The sequence below is a fragment of the Equus caballus genome, chromosome 8, assembly GCF_041296265.1.
Source record: "Equus caballus isolate H_3958 breed thoroughbred chromosome 8, TB-T2T, whole genome shotgun sequence".
Classification (NCBI taxonomy): domain Eukaryota; kingdom Metazoa; phylum Chordata; class Mammalia; order Perissodactyla; family Equidae; genus Equus; species Equus caballus.
The window spans coordinates 50114960-50130436 of NC_091691.1; positions in this window are offsets into that span (position 1 = coordinate 50114960).

The following is a 15477-nucleotide window of genomic DNA, read 5'->3' on the forward strand; positions in this document are numbered from 1 at the left end:
CTACAATAATGTTAAAAACTTTTTTACTTTAAAGGAAACCATTAAGAGAAGAGACAATCCACAGAATGAAAGAAAATATTTGCAAATCCTATATTTCATAAGGGACTTGAATCTGCAATATAAAAAGAACTCTTGCATCTCAATAATAATAATAAAAAAATAACGCCAAGATGAGCCAAGGTTCTGAAAAGACGTTTCTCCAGAGAAAATATACAAATGGTCAATCAGCATCTGAAATGATGTCAACTGCATTAGCCATTAAGGAAATGCAAATCAAAATCACATTGTGACACCACAGTAAAATAAAAAAGAAAGATAAGTGTTGGTGAATATGTGGAGAAACTGTAACCCTCATAAATTGCTGATGGGAATGTAAAAGGGGACAAATGCTTGGAGAACAGTGCAAAAGTTCTCAAAATGTTAAACATAGAATTATCGTGTGCCCCAGCAATTCCACTCCTAGGTGTGTTCCCAATATAGATGTAAATATGTCTACACAAAAACTTGTACAAGAATGTTTATAGTAGCAATATTGATGATAACCAAAAAGTGGAAACAACCCAAATGTTCATCATCTAATGAATGAATGAATTGAATGTCTATACTATGAGTACTATTAAGCAATACAAAGGAACCAAATCCTTAGACATGCTACTACATGGATGAACTTTGAAAACATGTGAATTGAAAGAAATCAGTTCTAAAAGACCACCCCTTGTAAGATTCCATTTATATGAAAATCCAGAATAGGCAAAACTGTAAACACAGAAAGTGAATTAGAGGTTGCTAGCTCTGGGGAGGGAGTGGGTGAGTAGTGGAGGAGTGACTGTTAGGGGTACATGGTTTCCTTTTGGGGGTGAAAATGTTCTAAAATTAGATTGTGGTAATGTTTGTACAACTCTATGAGCATACTAAAAGACTGAAGTGTAGACTTTAAATGGGCGAGTTGGATGGTATGTGAATAATATCTTGAAGCAGTCTTTTTAAAGAAGGACATATATAGAGAGAAAGTTGGAATTGAAAGTCAAGTTTTTATTCCAAAGGATATAGTAGTCTAAAGGAATTAACCAGACAGACGTCAACCAAAGACAATGAAGGCAGCACACCGGTTCAGAATAAACCCTAGGGTCCTAAAGAGAGTCCCCTGGGAATGGAGCAAAGCTGAAACCCCAAAGTCTAGAACTATTAGACACACAGGGAATAGTGAGTGGCTTACTGAGCACTGAGAATTTTACCAATGATTAGAACAGAAGATGAAGTCACGAACCACAGCATATCTGGGAGGCCTGCCTCTTTCCGACACAGCTCTTGGAGCTCCTTTTCCCATCCTGAGATGTAGTTTAGTTTCGGGATGGCTAGTGCTAACTGCATACATGCAAAGTTAGTAGAGAGAAGTCATTGAATTTGGGGATCTCTTTTTACATCTTGTTTGCCCATAGCCCTGTCGGGTCAAGTGACTAATGTCCATTATTCAGCCCAGCTGCAGCCCCAAAATTGAGGGATAATTTACATTAAATAATCTAGGGAGACCAGGTATATCCAGCTAAAAGTAGCCCTTGATAAGAAATCATGACAAAGTAAACCCTCAGGTCCCATATTCGTCCTTTAGCTAGTAAATTCCATCAGCCAGTATTTGCCAAGAGTTCTGGTTAGGATCAAAATTGCCTCAGGCACCCCTGAGGATAAACAAGTTAGAGACTCATGTTAACCCTTTTCTTCCTCATAGTCAGAGGATCTATTTATTAGGGTGCCTACAAAACTCTTCTGGTTGGTGAAGGAGAGGTTTGAGCAGTTTAGAGAATTATACAGGCTTTACTATTCTATCAAATCTTTACTTAAATTTTGCACATATATCTATCTCAAATAATAATCACTTAAGGATCCCTTCATTGGATCTATGTTATTAGAAGGTATAAACAAACTTGAAAATCTTCACATGTGAGCAACCATGATGATGAGGAAACTCAAAACCATGACATATGAGGCAAGACTTGAAAAATTGAATAATATTTAATATGGAGTGAAAAAAGTTGGCTTCAGAAGAGGAAATGTGGTTGCTAAGGAGAGCACAAGAGATGCTTCTCCAAATATCTGCAGGGCCTCTCTATGGAAGAGGGGTTAATCTCTTAATTGTGAATTCCAGAAATAATGGGTAGATCTAACAGAGGGTATATTCCAATTGTCAAAAGCTCTAAGGTGTTGTCTTGGGAGATAAGGAATTTCCTATTATGCAGGTAATGAGGTGTAGGCTCCTATTTCTATCTCTTATCAGAAATGTTGTACATGTGTTCAGCATTGGATATGTGGTAGAGTGACCATAACTCCCAGTTTGCCCATCTTGGGGGCTGTTTACTCCTTAATTCAAGTGTAATTATTGATGGGGCTCCATTTACTCTCAAAAGTGCTCCAGTAACTGATATAGTCATTTACTCAGAACAGTGATTTCTCACGCTGGTTAAATATCAGAGGAACTCTGAATGCTTTTAAAAAGTTCCGATGCTTAGACATTGCCCCCATACCAACTAAAGTCAGAATCCAGAGGATGAAATACAGGTGTCAGTAGTTTCAAAAGCTTCCCAGGTGATTCTAATGTGCAACAGGCTTGAGAATCCCTTGCCTGGAGGATCTTTCCTTCCAGTTCAATCTTGACTGAATCCTGTAATTCTATTTTCTGAGAATATTTGTTGTATTCCATAAAGAAAGAAAAGCTTGGAACTCTGCTACTGTTATAAATACAGTAGGGAATAAAACATAAAAATGTACATTGTCAAACATTTTTTAATTCTGTCTATATGCTTTTATTTTTATCTAAAGAGTCACTTTTCAACTCTTCAAAAAACCTTGTTGCATTTTTAAGCTTACATTTTCTGTTATCAGGTGTAAAGTAGATTATACAAAGCTTTTCTTTTCCTTGGGAAAACCTGAACCCATGAAGATTTCTAAACTACACTTACAGCCTTCCTTTAATGAGGTAATTATTTTGTCAAGTGTTGGGCTAAGAGGTTCACCACGTGTGCAACATTGAATTAAATTGGTGCATAGTAGATATGGCATTCATTTAGCTTTCTTATTAGTTTATTAGATTTGATCCTCTGAAATATTTTACCACTTAGCCATGAGCCTTTGAATTCACTTTAATGAGTCTAGCCCTTTATCAGCCGCTTCTTGCAAATGGTTTCACTTCTTATCCTGGCCGTCAAATGATTGTCAGCTACATGTTAATAATGCATTTTTCTTTTGATAATTTCAGGGAGGAAAAATAAAACCCACTCCAGTCAATTGTTTCCAAGGAACTCTCTTTTAAATGATGATGTATGATGAGGTTTGAAAAACATTATGTATAAATCCAAGACGACATTTTTAGAGATAAAGTCACCCAAGATTTCTGAAAAGTTAACATTCAGGAATACATTTCATGAAGTTTATACTATTTCATGTACATTTTAAAAGATGTGTAGTGCTTCTTTTGGCTTCATTTATGACACATTAGAAAGAAGGGGCTAAAATTATTGGATTTTAAAAGAAGAAGATTACAAAAAACAAAATAAAAGAAAAGAAGATTGACTACTGTGTCTAGTTCCCCATCATGCTCAAGAATAATTGTTCTCTAACCCAGGAACTTGGTCTGAAATGCTGAAAATCCTTTACTTACTAACATTTGGTAGAAGGTTGTGGCATAGAAAGCAGTTATTTATTTATTTATTTTTTACTTTTTGCTTGATGAAAATTAACCCTGAGCTAACATATGTGCCAATCCTCCTCCACTCCGTACGTGGGATGCCTCCACAGAATGGCCAATGAGTGGAGCACTTCCGCGCCCGGGATCTGAACCTGTGAACCCCGGCCATTGAAGTGGAGCACGTGGAATTTTAACCACTAGGCCATGGGGTTTGCCCAGAAAGCAGGTGATTTTACCCAGGATTGGGGTTTCTGATCACTTATTGTTTTACATTTAGGATTATCATCTAAAAGTAGTTCAGAAGTGATGTGAGCATTTCACATCTTGCTTTGCATGGCACCAACGTATTCATTCATTCCATAAATACTAGTGTTAGGCTCACAGACATGATTGCTGTCCTCAGGGAGTTTACATATAGCAAATGCTAAATGAATGTTTCTGGAAGGAAAGGTAATAGGCTCAGATGACATAGGTTGGTCATGTGGAAGGCTAGGACAATCCACTTAGACTAGAAAATAAATAACTGTTTTGAAAATATCATGCATCAGTACAAAGAAATTATATGGAACTCAATTATTTACACTATTCTAAGTCAGAGTTCTCAAACTTTGGTCTCAGGACACTTTCATACTCTTAAAAATTTGAAGACAACACAGAGCTTTTGTTTATGTGGTTATATCTATTGATATTTACATATTAGAAATTTAAATCAAGATATTTAAAAAATATTTATTTAATTCATTTAAAAATAGCAATAAACCCATTTTGTGCTCACAGATTAACATATTTCTTACAAGAAATAACTATCTTTCCCAAACAAAAAATACTCAGTGTCAAAGTGGCATTGTTTTACTTTTTTACCAATCTCTGACTTCATAGATAGAGCTGGATTTTCATATCTGCTTCTGCATTTAATATGCTGTGATAGCATGTGCCACATGGCTTCTGGAAAACTCCACCATACAGTCGTGAGAGAACAAGAACAAACAAGAAAATAGCTGCTTAGTATTTGTGAACAAACATTTGGGACCCCGCTCCCTGGTCTAACAGGTGAATCCAGCAAGGGAGCTGCATAGGCTTAAAGTCAGTACAAATTCCATGCTGTCCTGTGAAGCAGCTGAGCAGGCCATCTGAAGCCTGTGTTAAAATCTCCTTGCAACCCACACCTCATGACTGAAGATGCCAGCTGGACAGATTCCCAACAGGAAAAGATAAAGGGTACCTCGCTCTCACATTTCCCAGCTGCATTCCTTAGAGATTGAGGGAAAAAGTAATGACCCTGGCCCTTGTCTCCCTCCACACATAGATAACACCAACATTCCAAGCCTTGTTTAAGGTATTATCAAAAAGTTCTTGTTTATGTTATCTTTGAAGAATATGACTATTAGATGTGTAAGCCCTTTCCTGCTCATATACTGCTTTGTTAAAAAAAAGTATAGAAGATCTGAAGACCTCAGTGCCGTTCCTCAGAATACTCTGTTGGACTGTTTCCTGGGACTTGAGTTCCTCACTTTGATTATTGAATAAACTCTTCCATATAACCTTTACCTAGACTCTTTATTTCAGTAGACACATTTTTTTTTTTTAAAGATTTTATTTTTTCCTTTTTCTCCCCAAAGCCCCCCGGTACATAGTTGTGTATTCTTCGTTGTGGGTTCTTCTAGTTGTGGCATGTGGGACGCTGCCTCAGCGTGGTCTGATGAGCAGTGCCATGTCTGCGCCCAGGATTCGAACTAACGAAACACTGGGCTGCCTGCAGCGGAGCGCGCGAACTTAACCACTCGGCCACGGGGCCAGCCCCTCAGTAGACACGTTTTTATACAAATAATTTTGACCTTGTGGACACTCTCAGAGGATCTTGGGGGCCGCAGGGTTTCAGAAGCACACTTTCATAATGACTACTTTCAGTAATAACTAATTAAAAACTGAAACAAACGTGGCCATCAGCTGTGAAAGTAGTGTGCAAGTTGGGCTGGCCTGCTGGCATAGTGGTTAGGTTTGCACGCTTTGCTTTGGTGGCCCAGGGTTTGCAGGTTCGGATCCTGGGTGCGGACCTATCATCATTTTTCACGCCATGCTGTGGCAGCATCCCACATAAAATAGAGGAAGGGTTGGCACAGATGTTAGCTCAGTGACCACCTTCCTCAAGCCAAAAGAGGAATATTGGCAACAGACATTAGCTCAGAGCCAATCTTCCTCACACACAGAAAAGTAATATGTGGGTGTTGCATAGGAAAACAAAATCAACCAACAATTTAATTAGAGTAAAAAAGCACTGATTGATAACTTGTCTCTTTATGGGTTTTATCTTCCTTTTTCTTTAACTAGTGTCTCTTAAAAGCATAGGGTTGGTGAAATTTAAAGGAATCTGGAATTTAACTATTCCAATTCTTCACTGGGCAACCCTGGAAGTTGAGGTCCAAAGAAGTGAAAATCTGTGGTCTCAATGATGGTTAGGGATGGCTAACTGTTTTAAAATAGAAAAAAAAAAGTCCACTAATTTGAGTTGTCAAAACAATTACATGCAATTACTATAAAAACTGAGTACTTCAGAGACTATAATTTATCATCTAGATTTGATCAACTATCTATTTTGAAACAAAATTCTAATTTTTTGTCTGGCCCTTCTACTCACACACCACTAATTATCCAGAGGCAGCTGCTTAGACATGAGGCAGAAGGTCTGGAAGGCATTAAGAAGCTGCTGTTTGGTTTTCTTTGTAATTTCAAATTCTTTTAAGTCACAGAGACACTGTGGTATATTATTTACTTGCTCTGAGAACATCAAAGGCAAAAAGGAAAGAAAAGCAAGGAAAAGCACAGAAAGGCATTACAGAGTTTAGAGTTTTCTAAAACTGTTTTCTTTGCTATCCACGGCAATAAATACCCTTTTGACAACAAGTGTTATTTAATGGGCAACACTTGGAGCTGCTGCAGATCTTCTCTATTCATTGCACGATTTAATTGTAAACTAAGAAACGCATAAATCCCCAATGCATCTTTAAAAGAAGGGAAAATTCAATATGAATGTTATTACCCAGTACTAGAAGCAGCTGATATAGATCTATATGTCTATGGCTGTCTATCAATCTTATCTATCTACCACTTATTTATTTATTCCCTCTCCAATTTCAGAAATATATCAGGAGGGAGGAGCAAATATCTGCTATGTTAAACAGAAAGATCATTCATTAATCAGAATATTTTTGTGGTGGAGGTAATGTATACTCAGCAAGCTAGCTAGAAATTTAAAACCTATAAATAGGAATTTAGAAAAAAACAAGAAAAGCATGTCTTCAGTATCCTCTTCCTCCTAACTTTTTAAGACAGCCAATTTTTCTCATTTTTAAGATGGTGGTACTTATTTATATGAGACAGAAAAGTACAGGTGACTGTACTCAACTTTGTTCAGCCTTGAGCTCCTTGTCTATTACCATTTGCTTCTTTCAAGGTACAAAAGAGTAATGTATCTCATTAAACGGCCACCTTTAGTAAGGTAAGAGGCTTTCACTAAGACTAAATAAGGAGAAAGTTGTATATAAATGAAGCTTTTAGTAGAGCCTTAGAAATGCCTTGTAAAACAAACAACATTCATTCAACAAATATTTGAGTACCTAGTACAGTGTTTGTCAATCATGGCTGCACATTAACACCACTAGGGAAGATTCTAAACACCACCAACAATGCCCTGGGGGCATCCCAGATCAATTAATCAATGTCTCTAGGGTAAGGCTCAGCAGTCAGTATTGTTTTTAACTTTCCGGGTGATTCTAGTGTACTAGAAACTGCTCTACTCAGTGAAGATGAATAAAGCATGGTTCTTCTTTAAGGAACTCACAGACTAGTATGGAAGACAAATATATATGTATAAAATTGCACTAAAATATCATGTGAAATATGTAACATGCATTTTCAGTATGCATTACCATGTTCTGGGAACTATACATACATATATCATTTCTAATCCATAAAACCCTGCAAATTATTGTCATCATTTTACAGATGTTTAAATTCAATTTGAAAAAGGTTAGTAAATTGACCAAGGTCACATGCTAATAAATGGCACAATGGATGTTCAGTCTGTGTTTCTCTGAGTCCAAAGTTTAGACTCTTTCCACTTTGGCACACTTTCTCTGGGAAGCCTTCTGAGAGGTGATACCACTTGAGTTGACACTAGGGATTGGTAGACTTGGGTACTCTGGCAAGGAAATAAAGGGCCAAAGACACAGAGATGTGACAGCAGGCTTGTTTGGAGATTATGCAGCATTCCTGTGTAACTATCTAGAGTGGTTACTAATATGTTTGGTGAATGATGGGAGGTCAAACTGTAAAAGTAAGCAAGGATTATATCATTGATGTCAAATTGTCTTATTTAAACATCAAATTGTCAAGAAGATATAAAGTAAATTTACAGTGACTTGGAGTGGATGCCCATTATTTTGTCTTCGCAGCAAATTCTTTTGTCCTGGGAACATTCCTCAGTTATTTTGAAGATATGCCCTGCTCTCTTCCCAACAACGTCATTACATGATTCTTACACGCTTTTATCTGTCATTTCCTGACTCTGATGCACTGACCTCTCTTTATTGGCTCAAGAGTATACCTATGGCAATTAGAATCCTTCCCCAAAGTTTTCTGACCTAGAAGTAAGGAAGAAAGTTAGTCCCCTTCAACTGACATGCTTTGGGATGTGAAGCCCAGAAGCTGCTGGCAACTATTTTGCTGCTAAATGAAGGGAAAGAGAAAGACAGCTACATTCATGGAAAAGCAGAGATGGGCACTGCACAGAGAGTCCTGATTCTGACTGCTCTTTAGGTCCATCTAATAATTAGGATCATCTATGTTTGACCAACCCCAAATCTCAATGGGTTAGATAATACAGACTTGCTTCTTGACCATGCTCATATCTATCATGAATAAGTGGAGGGCTTTGATCATCACAGACATGTAGGGATCCAGGTTTATGGAGCAGACCCATCTCAAATGATGTTATTCACCATAACAGAGGGAAATGAGCTAACTTCAAAGGATCTCTCACTAATAATTAAATGCTCGAGCCCAGAAATGCCACATATCACTTCCTTTCAGAAAATCATTGACCAGGAGTAGTTAGATTGTACCACCTAACCACAGGGGGGTGTGTGTCATGAAGTACATGCCATATGGCCAGATTGGGGGAGAACAGAAAAAGGTTGATCTAACAGCATGAATGACTGTCAGATTAATCGTCCCACAGATTTCTTTTCAATCCTTCACGTTCCCTGAGATGTGCTATTATCCTTCCTCTAAATTCCTCTTTTAATTTAGTATATTAATTTTTACTTTCATGAAGTAATAAACGTCTATAAGATAAATGATGCTAAAGGCTTTTAAGAAAAGCAGAAATCCTCCCATCACTCTGGGTGCTGATCCCAAGAGACAATCACTTTCAAGTCATTAAGTTGCTTCTTCCCTTTGCCATGTCAATTACTTTTCTGCCAGCTGCCTTCATTCTGCCCCAAATATGTTGATATCTCTTATGTAAGATACTCTCATGGGCCAGGATTTTTCCTTTAGTATGGATATTCCTGGCAACAAATGTGAAATGTTTGTTGTCTTCTTTTTCACTTATATTATTTTTGAGTGTTTATTAAAAAAATTCCTTACTATTTTTTATTAGTTCTTTACTATTGTTATGGGGTTTCAGGAGGAAATAGAAATATGCCATGTAAATTTATATTCCCCATTCCCTGATTTCCTGTAAGTTCTTTCTTTTTCTTTTTAAAGATTGGCACCTGAGCTAACAAATGTTGCCAATTTTCTTTTTTTTTCCTGCTTCTTTCTCCCCAATCCCCCCAGTACATAGGTGCATATTCTAGTTGTGAGACCTTCTAGTTGTGGCATGCGGGACGCCGCCTCAGCATGGCCTGATGAGCAGTGCCATGTCCACACCCAGGATGTGAACCAGTGAAACCCCAGGTCGATGAAGCGGAAATGCTCGAACTTAACCCTGGGGCCCACTGCTCTCCTAAATTGTAATTGGGTTTTACTCAGTTGAGATTAAGAGAGTTCCAACAAATATGGTACTCTTTAAGATTATGGATCTTCAAACTGTGCAGCAGTAACTTAGTTCTGTGCATTGAAATTTATTTAAAAGTGAGTATTACAAAAATTATTCCCAGGAATTGTGGTATATTTTCTTGCTGCACTAGAAAAGCCAAACTTGAATTTATAGGTAGAAAATTTGGTTTGGAGAATCTAGGACGTATTCTCAAATTACACTTCTTTGTATTACATTATTCCCCAGATTCTTTCCACCTAGCTCAAGAATAACAACACAAAAGCTAACTTAGCATTGAGACTCAACCAAGAGAAATAAAATTTTTAGACTTGTCAGGTCATCGATTTTATGACACTGATTTATTTTTCCCTGGGCTTCAGAAGTCTTTCCAACTTTTATCCCTCTTTTCCTCTATTCTGCTTTGAAAATCCTTCTGGGGAACTCTTATAGATTTTTTTCCTAATAAGTGTTAGAAGCCACGTGAGACTCTTTCAAGAGCACATAAGAATGACAGAGTAAAGGACAGAGTTTGTTCTCAGAACAGCACACACTCTCTACTGTATATACAGAAACTCTTATTTAGATTTTTATAGCTATTTGTGGATATTCCACAGACGATAATTAAGAGAAATATTATCTTTTTGTGATAGTCATAGTGACTCAGGGACAAAAAGCCTCCATGATTGATTGTTTTCCCAATCCTCAGAGAAAACTTTATAGAATAAGGAATTTATTTTTATGTTTTTACTTAGGAGCTTTGTTATGTCAATATGGTATGTATTCTCTTTCTGTTTCTATTAGGAGTATTATATTAATGGTAGACTTGAGGCACCTCAAATGTGAATATTTATTGCACTGGAGTACTTCTGGCTTAATCAAAATTTACAACATCCTGCCCTGAATTATGCACACACCTACAATTGCACATGCATCTTTATTAAAGTATTGAGACACTAGTCTCCTTAAAAATTAAAATAAAATGAATTTAGATGACCAGAATTTCTTTGGTCATTAAATTAATCTTCCCACCTCTTCCTTCTCCAGCCCCTTTGTTAGATGCCATTAACTTAGTACTTCATATTAATAGAGTTAAGGAGGTTTCTTGAAAATGATGGAACTACTTTCTTTTCTTGTTGGGTGAATAAGGCTTAGACATTATAAAAGTGTTAAGTTTCAAGGTAAAGAATTTGTATTTTAGGAAAGATAAACGTAGGTGGTAATAGAATCCAACATGTATTTCTTGTCTTACAACATCCCATTTATCTGTATGAGCAGAGAGCAGTTTTATATCTGCTACTTTGGATCCTCCTACAATTGTCTCCCAAGAAATAGGTGCCATACAGCAGCAAACTAAAATGGTTTCCTTTTTAAATAAAGGCCTTTTTGTTTGAGTTTTGTATATAGAAAAGGAAAAATGAAAATTACCCATTCTTTTCTTTTCTCACTCTGGCATGCAAAATAAAATACTTCCATACTCTTTTACCGTAAGCTTGGTGTTGTGTGTGACACGCTTTCTCTTGGAACATGACATGACCTCTGTTGCACCTCCCTACCCCACTCACCACATGTTTTCGGTGGCTTATTTGCTGCGTAAACTATGAAAGTTCATGTTGGAGCTCAGAATGTTAGATGAACAAACAGATGGGCACTATGCAGACCACCCTTTTCAGATACTCAGACACATTATAGAGTTCTTCCAACACACTCATGTCCACCAGAAGTAGACCTCACCTTCACTGTTCATTTTCTTAAATCCGCTGTCAGAATTAGTTGCTTTTTCATAAGTTTATTTGTTATTAAGGTCTAGTTGGGGAAGTGAATAACTAATTAATATGGGCTCTGTTGCTTTAGCCTACTTAGTGTAACAATATTTGGCTAGTAGTTGAGACCAGCATAATTTTCTGGCCAGATCCCTATGACTAGTTCAAATTATTTCTGGTTTGTTTATTTCTTCAGTAAATATTCATTGAAGGCTATCAGTAAATATTTATCAGTGCTGGGGATACAGTGCTGAAATATATTTCTGAACTGGGGATACAGCTCTGAATTGGAGGTGCATTTTAGGTGAGACAGGCAGCAAACAAAAATTGTAATATGTCAGGAAATGGTAAATGCTAAGAATAAAAACAGAGCGGGGCAATGGGGTCAGATAACGATTTCGTGCGTGACCTGGAAAGGTCCCTTTGACAACTTGTCATTTGAGGCTGAACCCAAAAGAAGTGAAGAAAAAAGTCACGTAGATAACTGGAGAAAACGCTTCTGACAGCAGGAACAGCAAGTGGAAAGGCCCTGAGGTGAGTGCGTGGTTGTTATGGTGGAGGTATAGCAAAGAGGCCAGTGTGGCTGAAATGGAGAGAGAGAGGATAAGTGTGATGGATGAGGTAAGGGGAGAAGGGAGTGGGAAGAGAGCAGGTATAATCATGTAGGCCTTGGTAAGGCTTCAGGTTTTATCCTGATCATTCAAGTGAGATGAGATCGGAGGCTTTTGGATTTGGAAATGTGAGGACACTAATGCCCTTTATTAAAAAGAGGTTGGTCGAGTAATGAGAAAAAAGATCAATTAGAGTGGGTTAAATAGTGAATGGGATGGAACTGAGTAAAGAAAATGAGTATAGACAGTGCTTTGGAGGAGTTTTGCTATAGAGAAGAGCAGAAAATGTTGATAGGATAGAGGAAGGATTTTTTTATTTACTTAGTTTGAAATGTTTAATTTCAAGATGGGGATATATTACGATACTTTTGTGTGCTGTGGCAAACGAGAATAAAGGCATATATTGTTATTCCAAGGGAAAGAAGCAATAATTTCCGGAGCTGTGTTTCTGAGTAGGTGAACTGGGATGGGATTCAGTGACCCAAGTGGAGGGATTTGCTTTAGGAACTAGGAGAGTGCATCCTTTGTAACAAGAGGACAGGCAGAATATATGAGCATAGATGCAGGTAGGTTGGTAGATATGGTAGTTAGAGCAAGTTTTTGGTTCTTAGATATCTGAAAATATATTTAAAAATATTTTCTAGCTTTTTTAGTTATTCACAATGGAAGGATCATTACATAGTCCACCATTGCCATAAGCTCCATGAGTATTTTTTTTTAAAGATTTTATTTTTTCCCTTTTTCTCCCCAAAGCCCCCCAGTCCATAGCTGTATATTCTTCATTGTGGGTCCTTCTAGTTGTGGTATGTGGGATGCCGCCTCAGCGTGGTTTGATGAGCAGTGCCGTGTCTGCGCCCAGGACTCAAACCAACGAAACACTGGGCCACCTGCAGCAGAGTACGCGAACTTAAACACTCGGCCACAGGGCCAGCCCCTCCATGAGTATTTTTTAAAGCATACAAGGCAGTGAAAAATTATGGGGTTGAGATCTAGAAGACATGTGAGCCTGGTAAATGTGGACTTTGGGGGCAGTTTTTCCCTATGGGGTATCTGCCAATTCCAAAAGACATGGACAAGAGGTTGAAATGATGAATAGATCATTGACAACTTCATGAGACTGGGGGGAAAAATGGAATGGGAGCTCTTTTAACTGCCTCTGACCCAATCTGCTTTTTGGGTTGGGACTCTAAAAAACTACGCACAATTAGAAAGAGTAACAAGAGAGCTCACATAGGGACTTAAATATAGCTTCAGATCACCTCAGTTTCATTCTCTATAATTGCATGAAGATGCTCTGGGATTGTCACCTATAATAATCAAATGTAAATTCTCTATGGAGAAAGATAATATACTATCATGCCTTAAATTATTTCTACAATGTCACATAAAATGTCTGGCACTCACCCGAAACATCCAGGCACATGAAGAGATAAGATAAAGTGGCCAAAAGCAAAGAACAGCAATATACAATAGGAAAATATTCAGAGAGGATCCAAATTACCGTGTTATCATAGTCAGACTTTAAAAAGATGCCAAATACATTCCTTGAAATAAAAAAAGTTTAAGAACACTTGCAGAGGACTGCAAGTAGCAAAGATGAAGAAAAAAAATTCCAGAATTGTAAAATTTATTATTCGAAATTTAGAATTCAATTGATTAGTTTAACAACAGATTATGCATTGCTGAAGAGAGAATTAGTGAACTAAGAGATAAGTCAAAAAAAATAAAGAAAAGATCAATCTGAATTATGGAGAGACAAAAGGATGAAATACACGGGAAAAAGTGTAAGAGATACAGGAAATATTGTGAATAGACCTCCAGAAACAGTTGAGAGAGTTTAAGCGATATTTGAAAAGTTGGTGGTTGGAAATATTCCAACTATGATCAAGAACATCAAACTACAGATTAAAGAAGCCCTAAAACCCTGGTGGAATGGATACAAAGAAAACCACACCAAGGTATATCACAGTAAAACTAAAAAAAAAAAAAAAATTAAAAGCAGCCAAAGAGTGAAAGACATACTACCATCAAAGGACAACAATAAAACTGACTTCTCAAAAGAAACAATGGAAGTCAGTTGACAATTGTATGATACTTTCAAATGGCTGAGAGAAAATAACTGTCAAATTTGAATGCTATACTCAGTTAAAGCAACTCTCAAAATGATGGTGAAATAGATGCAGTTTGGGGAAAACATAAACAGAGAAGCCCCAAACAGCAGACATTCCTCCAAGATGCTGTGAAGAACATATGTAAGTAAATCTAAGTTCAAATTGATCATATAAACAAAATGATAATGTCTTTTAAAGTTTTACATATATACGGGATTAAAATGAACCAAAATAACTAGAGAGTAAATAAAGTCAATGAGTCCTAAGGCTCATGTATTGTCTGAGAAGAGATACAAAAATCAGTTTATATTAGACTTGAATAAGTAAAGGATGGATTTTATAGCCTTAAAGATACAGGTAAGAGATTAGTATAACTCTTAAGATAATAGGGGAGAGAGAATAAAAATTATTACAAGGAAAGTAAGAAAAGGAAAAAAATTAGATGGAACAAATACAAAACGAATAGTAATATAGTAGATTAAAATATAGCGTAATTACATTAAATGTAAATTAAAACACAAATATTGTCAGGGTAATAAAACCATGTCCAATGATATGCTGATTAGAAGAAATATTTAAAATATCAGCATATAGAAAGGCTGAAAGCAAAAAGATGGAAAAGATGTAGCGTGCAAATATTAGCTTACAAAAGACAGTTTAGCTATTTTAATATTCAACCAAATGCATTTAAAGGCAAAAAAAAAAAAAATTACCAATAGTACCATAGGACTCTGTGTAATGCTAAAAGTTTCAGTTCACCAGGAAGCTGTAACTGTCCTAAATTTGAATGCACTTAAAAACCACCAAATTCCAACAGAACTTGCATTATTACTATGAACTCTTGGGTTTGTAAAGTAGGCAAAGGAAGCTTAGGGGATCTTAAGTAAGAGAGGTGAGAAGGACAGAGGACATGGGTGAAGCATAGATGAAATCAGCCTCCGAAGGAGAAAGTTCAACACTAAAAGTCAAATACTCCACAGAGATCAGCAACTTGGTCATTCTCAGCACCAGCTACAGGGAACAGGCTTGAAAGTGACCAGTGGTGGCAGCCCTGGAGAAACAGTGCTTCTGAGGGTCATTAGATATGTAGAAAAGGTGTGGTGGCCTTTGAATATGTGGCAGGGAGGCAAAAGAAGGAAACCGAGGGGGTAATTAAGGGAACATTGTCCACATGAGCCCTTCTTGAAGAATCCAGGGGATGTGTTTTCTCTAACCTAGAGATAAGTAGGGAAATGACAGATAGTGAGAATTTATTATATTAAATTGTAGAGCTAAG